Here is a 9,642-nt window from a genome sequence, read left to right on the forward strand (position 1 = left end):
GGAACAATTAAAGTGCTCATCTCAGATGACACACTTGGCAAGAGCTACAAGTTCACAGGCCAAGTAGAGGGCCAATTTAGTTACAGATATACAAAAGTGTGTCGCCGTACTTACCAGTTAGGAAGTGTTGAGAAATTGTTACTTTCCTTTGTGTTTAATGTTTATGATGCATACAGTAGTGGAGCATTTCAGAAACAAGGAGAAATGGAAGGAGGCAGGTGCCAAGGAGTCAGCTAGTTGGAATATTTCAGTGGCATCCCCTGGATTTCTCCACCTCGCTACTGTTGACATTTGGGGTAAGATAACTCTTTTTTAAGGGAGATGTTTGGCAGCATCCCTGGCCTTTACCCTCTAGGTGCCAGTAGCACACTCCCTCCTCCAACATGAAAACCAAAAATGTCTCCAGACAAAGCCAAATATGTTGTCCTACCCCCTCCAACACCGGAGAACCCCTGTTTTAAAGTTGGCCTCTAGTGATGATCACTGGGAGCTACCAAGAATGCACAGGCCAGGGCTTCCCTGGTGGCGCAGTGGTTAAGAATCCGCCTGCCAATGCAGGGGACATGGGTTCGAGCCCTGGTCTGGGAAGATCCCACATGCTGCGGAACAACAAAGCCCGTGCGCCACAACGAATGAGCCTGCGCTCTAGAGCCCGCGAGCCACAACTACTGAAGCCCACGCACCTAGAGCTGGTGCTCCGCAACAAGAGAAGTCACCGTAATGGGAAGCCCATGCACCACAACGAAGAGCAGACCCTGCTCACTGCAACTAGAGAAAGCTGCGCAGCAACGAAGACCCAATGCAGCCAAAAATAAAAATAAAATTTTTTTAATTAAAAAAAAGATATTTTCTAAAACAAAAAAGAATGCACAGGCCAGGGAGGTCAGCCAGCCCTATGTCAGAAAGGGCCACACTCCAGAGAAGGCAACTACTAGTCTTTCTGCTAAAAATATCTCCATGGCCCTCAGAAGCCTTACTTGCTAGCGTGCTGAATGTCAAAAATGAGGTTTTACGTCACCCATGTATATCTGCCAAAAAGGTTTAAAATGAAGCTAGTCACAGGGGAAGAAATCAGACAAATCCAGTGTGAGAGACATTTTGCAAAACAGCTCCACCAGACTCTTCAAAAAATCAACATCAAGAAAAACACAGAAAAGCTAGGAATAAGTTCAAACATAAGAGACCACAACCAAATCCATTGCATGACCATTGATCCTACACCAAGTTGAAGGAAAGAAGCTATGAAAGAGATTTGGGAGATAATTGGAGAACTTGATGGAAAATATATTAAAGAGAGTATTATTTAGTCTGTTAAATGTTTCACTGTGATAATGGCTATGTTTGAGAACGTCTTTCTTCTTTGGAGTTGTGTGATGAATTATTTTAAAAGTTGTGGTGGCTACAATGTTCTTTCAAATAGCTCAGAAACACATGTATTTTATATACAGATAAAGCAAACGTAGCAGAAGGTTAACAATTGGTAAATCTAAGTGATGGGTATATATGTTTTAATTCTGCAATTTTTTCAACTTTTCTGGAAAACTGAAAATTTTCAAAATAACAAGTTAGAAAAGTGGAATACGAAGTATTTTGTGAATTTCTGGAATGCTAAATAAGCCAAATTGCTTCAACTTCCCAGGCAGCCTCTGTTCTCTTCCAACTTGCTAACTAAGCATTTCCAGAAACTTAATTTCTTTACAGTTTTTCAACCACACTGTACTTCTGGAGATTACGTCAGAAGGGCCTGCATGTATTTTTCATCCTGCAGGAACTATATTGCTGGCAAATATAAACAAATATAAACAGGCATGTTAAAAGTTTCAACTTATACAAGACCTATGTCTATTTTAATGCTGGATCCCAGGGATCCTACTTGGGGAGAAGGGAATTTCTGCCCCAGAGATGAACCCACAGTGAACGTTGGTATATTCACCCCACTGACATTGATGGATCATAGGAAACTGATCCTCAGGAGCCTTTTTAAATTAGTTATATTTATTACAGGATTATTCAGTTATTCAACACAGCAAAAAGTATTCAGTCTTCAGTATGTACCCCACGCAATAGGGATGATTCTTTGTATTAACTTAACCTCTAGGTGAGTGAGCCTTGTAGGCCACCAGTCACCTTGTAAGTAAGGATGATCTCTCCCCAGTGTTTGCCTGGGTCAACTCCCAACTGGATGCTATAGCCTGCTGTCCCCGGGGAAGTGGAGACAAAGGTCATTGAATTGGGAGCACTCAGGGCTTACAAGTTTAACATGATGACCCTCATTATGATTGTGGCTTATGCTGGTTCTCCTACTCGCACTTGTGGCTATAGGTTATGGCTATGCTGGTTAGGCAGCCCTATGTGAATCCTGAGAAGATGGTGGCCTCACTAGGACAGAAGCCACTCCTCTCTGCTGGCTCTGGGGTCAGATCTCTGACTAGAGCCACATTGATGCACATATTCTACAGGGAGAAGCATGAGGTCTAGGGCTGTCACCCAGGGCAGAGGTGACCAGAACCTACCTGGATGGCCAGCAGTGGGGCCAAAAAAGAAGGAAGAGGTAAGGAATGCTCAGGAAAAGGCAGGGTCAGCGCTGCCTGGCACCTCTCCAGGTATTTACCCCACTCGGGGCTACAGGAGGCTGGAATGAGTGAGGATGGTTTCTCCAAGCCTCCTAGCACCCTCTGTCACATCGTGTCTTCTGAACTTCCAGAGAGCACACCTTTGTTTCTATTTTCTGCTGTATCTGTACTGCCTGGACTAGAGCCTGGTGAGAGATGTGGTTCATTAAAGACTACAGAAGACCAGTTGTGGTTTGTAGCCAGCTTCCCCAAGTTTGTTTCACAGCCTCAATGCAGAAGTTTTTCTTCGAGGGGAAGTAACCAGTTAGGGGAAAAAAACAGGTTTGCCAGAGGTGCTACTGCAGGCTCTGCAGGAGCCACACACAGACCTAGATCCAACACCCTGGCTTCTGACCCCCTCCCCCTCCCCCTCCGCCTCCCCACCCTCCCCACCTCCCACCCCCACCCCCACCCCCGTGCCCTCTCTAGTGTCCTCACCCTGTTGGAGAGGGGAAAATTTCCCCCTTTACTCCTCTTGAGTTCCTGTGGGTGGACTAATAACAAAATTAACACAAGACAGAAGAACAGGAGAAAAAGAAACATTTTAATTCATGCACATGTAGGCCTCATAGAAATGGGATCTACGAGGTGACCAAAGCAGGCAGATTTTATACTTTTTAGACAAAGAAAAAATAAATTTGTGAGGAATTGACAATACAAACTTAGGTTTTGGGTGCTCAATTAGTGAAAAATCTAAACAGAATTTGGGCTTGGGGTAGTAAATTTAAAAAGTAACAGCGTTTGTTTATACAGGCTTCTCAGCCTGATTTCCTTGTCTCTGGTGATAAGGATCTCTCTTTGCCTCCTGGTACAAAAAGGGTACCTTTCACATGGGAGATTTATTTCCTGTTTTCAGGGAGACAGAGGGGAAGGTCAGAGTGTCCCTCTTGCATTGGCCATTTCTTAAGTAACTTTAATTCAAAATAATCAATGTGCCATTGTGGCATATTTGGAGGCAGTCCGCCCTGGCTCCAAAAACCTCAACCAGGAGGGTATGAGTCCCTTCCTTTCCCATTCTGAAAGGAGAGGTCTGGCCACCTTGCTTCCCAGGAAGCCTCAGACCAGGTAGACCCGAGCAGCTTCCTATTAGAGGGGGAAGGAGCCAGATTTCGCAAGCCTCTTTCCTTGGAAGTCTGGCAGCAGTGGGACCAGAAGAACCAAAAAGGACCACTTTCTTCTCAGGAATTCTCTCAGAAAGTACTCTTTCTCTACACTCATTTTTGGCTTACCTTGGAACCTCAGGAAAATCATAAATTAGAGCGCCATTCCTCTTCCAGGCTTCTCTCAAATAATTGAAACTATCACTGTCACAGCACTGCTGAATGAAAAAGAGCCAGAAGAGCCTTTCCACTCCCTGGCTCAACAGATATCAAATGGACCCTACTGAGCACAAGGTACTGCATTAGCCTCTGGAGGGGACACTATGTCTACATGCACAAGAATGTTTACACTTCATGAAGGGAACATCACATGGTGCTAAGGAAATATTTACTGAATGAATGACTCCAAGAAAGAAACAGCAGGACCAGAGTTCAGCCATCTGGTCAACTAAGCAGCTTCCTCCCCTGGCTCACTCCCACCTTTCTCCAGGTCATTCTCTACCCAGCAGGCAAATATATGCTTTTAAATGTCACCTCCTCAGAGAAGCCTTTTCTGACCACCTGCACAAGTAGATTGCCCTCTATTCTCTTTTACTGACATCCTTGTTTATTTTTCTTTGTAGTACTGATTCTCTTTTGTAATTACATCCATCACTGACTTGTTTAGTCACCACCCACCCCATTATAAAGTCCAGAGGCCAGAGGCAAGATCTGTTTTCCTTATCAATATACCTCCTAGAGGACAGTAAGGGTTCAACAACTATTTATTATAAATGAATACATGACTTGTCTGAATGCTGTATCATGCGCATTTGTTAGAACATAGGGTTTGTGAAGGGCCTCAAGTGCCAGGATATTGGGGAATTTAAATTCTATGCACATGTAAGGGAGTTTCACCATCCAGTGGGAGACAATTGAAGATGTTCAGTCAGGTTCGTGGGGTGACTTTTTAAAATCAATCTGTTGCTATCTAGAAGAAAATTTAGAGTAGAAATTATGAAATATATGCGACCATGTAGAAGGCTACTGAAATAACTTGGGGGGGCTGGATTTGAACTGGATACAATGCTTATGAAAAGGGTAATATAACAATAACTTTTAAACAGCAAGCAATACATATGACTGGTTCACTTTGCTGTGCAGCAGGAGCGAGCACAACATTGTAAAGCAACTCTAAAATAAAAAAAAAATTTAAAAGGAACCCAATTAAAAAATATATATTAAAAAAATAAAACAAACAGCAAGCAAACTACTCGATGATAGAGGAGAGTTATTATTTTATTGAGGAGGAGCATTATGGTTAGGTTGAGATGGAGGAAGTCCTCATGATTTAAAGAAACATCCTGAAAAAAAATTTTTTTTAAGTATTTATTTATTTATTTGGCTGTGCCAGGTCTTAGTTGTGGCATGCAGGATCTTTAGCTGTGGCATGTGAACTTTTAGTTGTGGCATGTGGGATCTAGTTCCCTGATCAGGGATCGAATCCAGGCCTCCTACAGTAGGACCGCTGAATCTTAGCCACTGGACCACCAGGGAAGTCTCCTGAAAAATTTTGATTAAATGATATGATGATACAGTTATGCTGAGTTCTCTCAACAGAGTGGTTTTGCCTGGTTATGTAAATGGAATCAAACAGTGACCTGCCTACATACAACATAACACTTCAATACTGTTTATGCATCCCTAGGGATACTGTATGTGAACTGGAAGATAGCTGCTCTTGGATATATTCCTAGAAATGGGATTGCTGAATAAAGAGTATGAATATTAGTAGAAATATTAATACATACCACACCCATACAATGATATGAATGTCATTTTAGATCTTTGCAAGTTCAGTAGGTGAACAAAACCATATCCCATGATAGTTTTTATTTACATTTGTCTCATTTTATGACAGGTTGGTCTCTTTTCATATATTTAAAAGTCATTTGAGCCTCAGAAATGCACTAAAAACTATTAGAAGTAATAAACAAGTTCAGCAAGGTTGTAGGATATAAAATCAATATACAAAAGTCAATTTTTTCCTATACAGTAGCAATGGGTAAACCAAAAGTGAAATTAAGAAAACAATTCCTTTTATAATAGATTTCAAAAGAATAAAATAGGAATAATTTTAACAAAATAAAAACAAAAATTATACTCTGAAAATTACCAGTGTTGAAAGAAATTAAAGAACTAGATAAGTTTGAAAGTATCTCATGTTCACAAACTGGAAAACAATATTTATAGATGGCAATACTCTCCAAATTGATCTACAGATTCAGTACAATCCTTATCAAAATCTCGACATTTTTGCAGAATTTGATAAGCTGATCCTAAAATTTGTGTACAAATTTAAGGAATACAGAATAGCCAAAACAATATTGAAAAAGAAGAATAAAGTTTGAGGAATCACACTTCTCAATTTTAAAACTTACTACAAAGCTACAGTAATTAAGACAATATGGTATTTACATAAGCATAGATATATAGGGAATTCCCTGGTGGTTGAGTGGTTGGGACTCCGAGGTTTCACTGCTAAGGGCCTGGGTTCAATCCCTGGTTGGGGAACTAAGATCCCACAGGCCACTGTGTGGCAAAAAAAAAAAAAAGAATAGATATATAGATAGATGGAGTAGAATTTACAGTCCAGAAATAAGCCATCACATTTACAATCAATTGATTTTCAACAGGGTACCAAGACAATTCAAAGGGGTGCCAGTATTTTCAACAAATGGTGCTCAGACAAATGTATATCCACATTTTAGAAAAAGAAGTTGGACTTCCATCTCACACTACATGTAAATATTAACTCAGAAGTACCAAAGACCTAGATGTAAAAATTATAAAATGCTTAGAAGAAAACATAGGTATAAGCCTTTGTGACCTTAGACAATGGTTTCTAATTCTAACACCAAAAGCACAAGCAACAACAACAACAACAACAAAATAGGTAAACTAGTGATCCCCAAAAGTAAATCTTTTGAGCTTCAAAGAACACCATCAAGAAAGTGAAAAGACAACCCACAGAATGGGAGAAAATATCTGCAAATCACATATCTGAAAAGGCACTTGTATAAAACATACAAAGAACTTAGCAACACAATAATAAAACAACAAATAACCCAATTAAAAATGGACCAAGGATCTGAATAGTTCTCCCAAAAAGATAAGCAAATGACCAATAAGCACAGGAAAAGTGTTCAGTATCATCAACCAATGAAGGACCACATATTGTATGATTCCATATATCTGAAATGTCAGAAATAGGCAAATCTGTAGAGACAGAAATTAGATTAGTTGTTGCCTGTGATGAGGGGTTAGGAAGACTGAAGAGTGATGACTAAGGTGTGCAGAGTTTCTTCTGGGCATAATGAAAATGTTCTAAAATTGATTATGATGATGGATCCATAACTATGGGAATGTACTAAACACCATTGAATTTTACACTTTAAAGGTGTGAATTACCCGTAAATGAATTAAATCTCAAAAGAAGCTGTTCAAAAATGAAACAGAAAACAGTCATTTGATATTTATTTCTTGTGAATTGTCTATGTCCATGGTCAATTCTTCTATTTGGATTTTTGTTTTATTTTTCTCCTTAATTTGTAGGAACTCTTTGCACCTTGAAGAATACTAGTCTTCTGTCATATGTGTAGCAAAAAATTTACCAAATTTTTTATTTGGGTTTTTCTTTTGTTTGTAGTATTTTTTTCCTGCAAAGTTTTTGTTAACACCAGACAATAAAACAGCCAGTTATTATACCAGCAAAGCAAGTTTATCTGGGAGCAGAAAACAACTGCAATTCGAGACACGCAACTATAGCAAACCACATTTAGGTCCAGCCTAAGGTTCTCATAGCCCATCTGTAGGCACAGTCATAGTAGTAATATCCCCAGAAACCAGGATAAATCTCCAATGTGCCTGAATTTAATGAACAAGATATATCATTGTATCACCAATATCTGCCCATAGCCCATTTTCAGTAAGATGAATTTTCTTGCTCGTGGGGTCCATGTGGAAAACAGCATGCTCAGAAATGGGCATCTCCTCAGCATGCTCTTTTCCCAGGACAGGAACTTGCCAAGGCCCCAACAGTGGATCGTCAAATCTCATCAGTTTCACTTTGGAAAGGTCTTTGATTCCTCGGTCCACTTTCATTAAACGCCAGATTATAGAATCACGGTTATCTCCTTGCCTGATTTCAATTTTGGTTGAGAAGTGGCCATTGAATGGCTGAGAATTCACTAGGGAAGCTCATACACCAGGTTCTGTTCTAAAAACGTTAAGTGGTTTCCCAGAACAGCAATCTTCCCTGACTTTATCTGCTTCAGAGGCACACTTGACTTCTGTGTGTTCTAGCTCAAGGGAATTGGTCAGATAGACTCTATTCTCCATGAGCACTTCAAATTGTAATTGCAAATCCAGAACATGAGGTCCCATCTTCTCCAGATTTTCCTTAATCATTGTGACAAATGGCATCACTTTCTTCATGTATTTCTTCATTTCTGGCAAATTGCCTAGTTCATTAGCATGACTTTGTTATCAGGCAATTTTCCACTGTTGGTCTCAAAGTGATTATGTAGAACTGACAGGGTGATGTGTTGCCAAGATGGATAGTTCTTCGCCACATAGGTGGTGCAATGTGAAGGCTACTGAGGGGGCTGCTTGTCAGTCTTCTTCCCTTTAGCTAGTATCATACAGTTCTTGAGTCACAGTCTAAGGTCATGTGCTACTTCTATGAGATACTGTGAGGAATGTATCAAGCTTTCATCCACAGGACCTGCCAGAGGCCATGAAGCATTCATAACTAAGTTGGGCTTTCCCAGGAGTGTCCATATGTGCTCACACAAATGAGGACAGAATGGAGCCAAGAGAAGTGTCTGAACTTCAATAAACCGGAATACAAGGTCTTGGTGCATCCCTTCTATGGCCAATTCATGGTACTTATCTTTCGCTGCCTGAAACTCAAAAACCCTGTTTTCAAAGCTTCTTTAAGCATCATCTTTTCATGGTTTTGATCTGTTTTTATAATTTCACTGGCAAAAACTCTATCATTGAAGGTGTTGGCAGGACCACTTCTTAGGCTATCCCAGTTGGCAACCATTTCTTTCACCCATTCCACCCAGGTGTACAGATGGAGAATACCTGCATCTGCCATGGTTTCCATAAAGTTAGCATCTTCAGCAGTGTCACCAGCATCAGCTAGAGCCAAGCACATTCCATCGGCTGAATATTTATCAAGAGCTTGGGTCAAAGTGAGGAAGTTGCCTGTGGAGTTTTGACATCAAAATCCAGCAAAGAAGTGCAGCAAAGTAAGGAGAGGAAACTTTTTGTTGAGAAGGGAAAGTTGGGAGGGGCTATTATAAACAAAAAGCCCACTAGAGCAGGGGTCCCCAACCCGGGCCACAGACTGGTACCGGTCTGTGTCCTGTTAGGAACAAGGCCTCACAGCAGGAGGTGAGCGGCGGGTGAGTGAGCCATTCATCTGTATTTACAGCCACTCCCCATCACTCACATTACCACCTGATCTCTGCCTCCTGTCAGATCAGCCTCAGCATTAGATTCTCATAGGAGCATGAACCCTACTGTGATCTGCGCATGCGAAGGATCTTATGAGACTCTAATGCCTGATGATCTGAGGTGGAGCTGAGGTGGTGATGCTAATACTGAGGAGCGGCTACAAATACAGATTATCATTAGCAGAGAGGCTTGACTGCACAGAGACCATAATAAATCAATTGCTTGCAGACTAATATCAAAACCCTATCAGTGAGTGACAAGTGACAATTAAGCTGCATCTGGTGGCAGGCTTTAAGTCAGAATTTGACACTTATTTTAGTCTGCACGTGGCCCGCCCATTATTTTATTTACCACTTCCATCCGCGCCTCTTTCCCACACTGTGCACTTGTCTCAGTCATAGTCTTGGTAAGCCCACAAGCTCACC

At 40.9% G+C, this 9,642-nt stretch overlaps 1 pseudogene; it reads right to left on the bottom strand.

The window, feature by feature from the left end:
- Positions 1–5,825: 5,825 nt before the first annotated feature.
- Positions 5,826–9,368, bottom strand: LOC114884732 (annotated as a pseudogene).
- Positions 9,369–9,642: the final 274 nt, after the last annotated feature.

Source organism: Monodon monoceros, unplaced genomic scaffold, assembly GCF_005190385.1.
Source record: "Monodon monoceros isolate NGI ecotype Baffin Bay Population unplaced genomic scaffold, NGI_Narwhal_1 Super_Scaffold_5, whole genome shotgun sequence".
NCBI classification, from domain to species: domain Eukaryota; kingdom Metazoa; phylum Chordata; class Mammalia; order Artiodactyla; family Monodontidae; genus Monodon; species Monodon monoceros.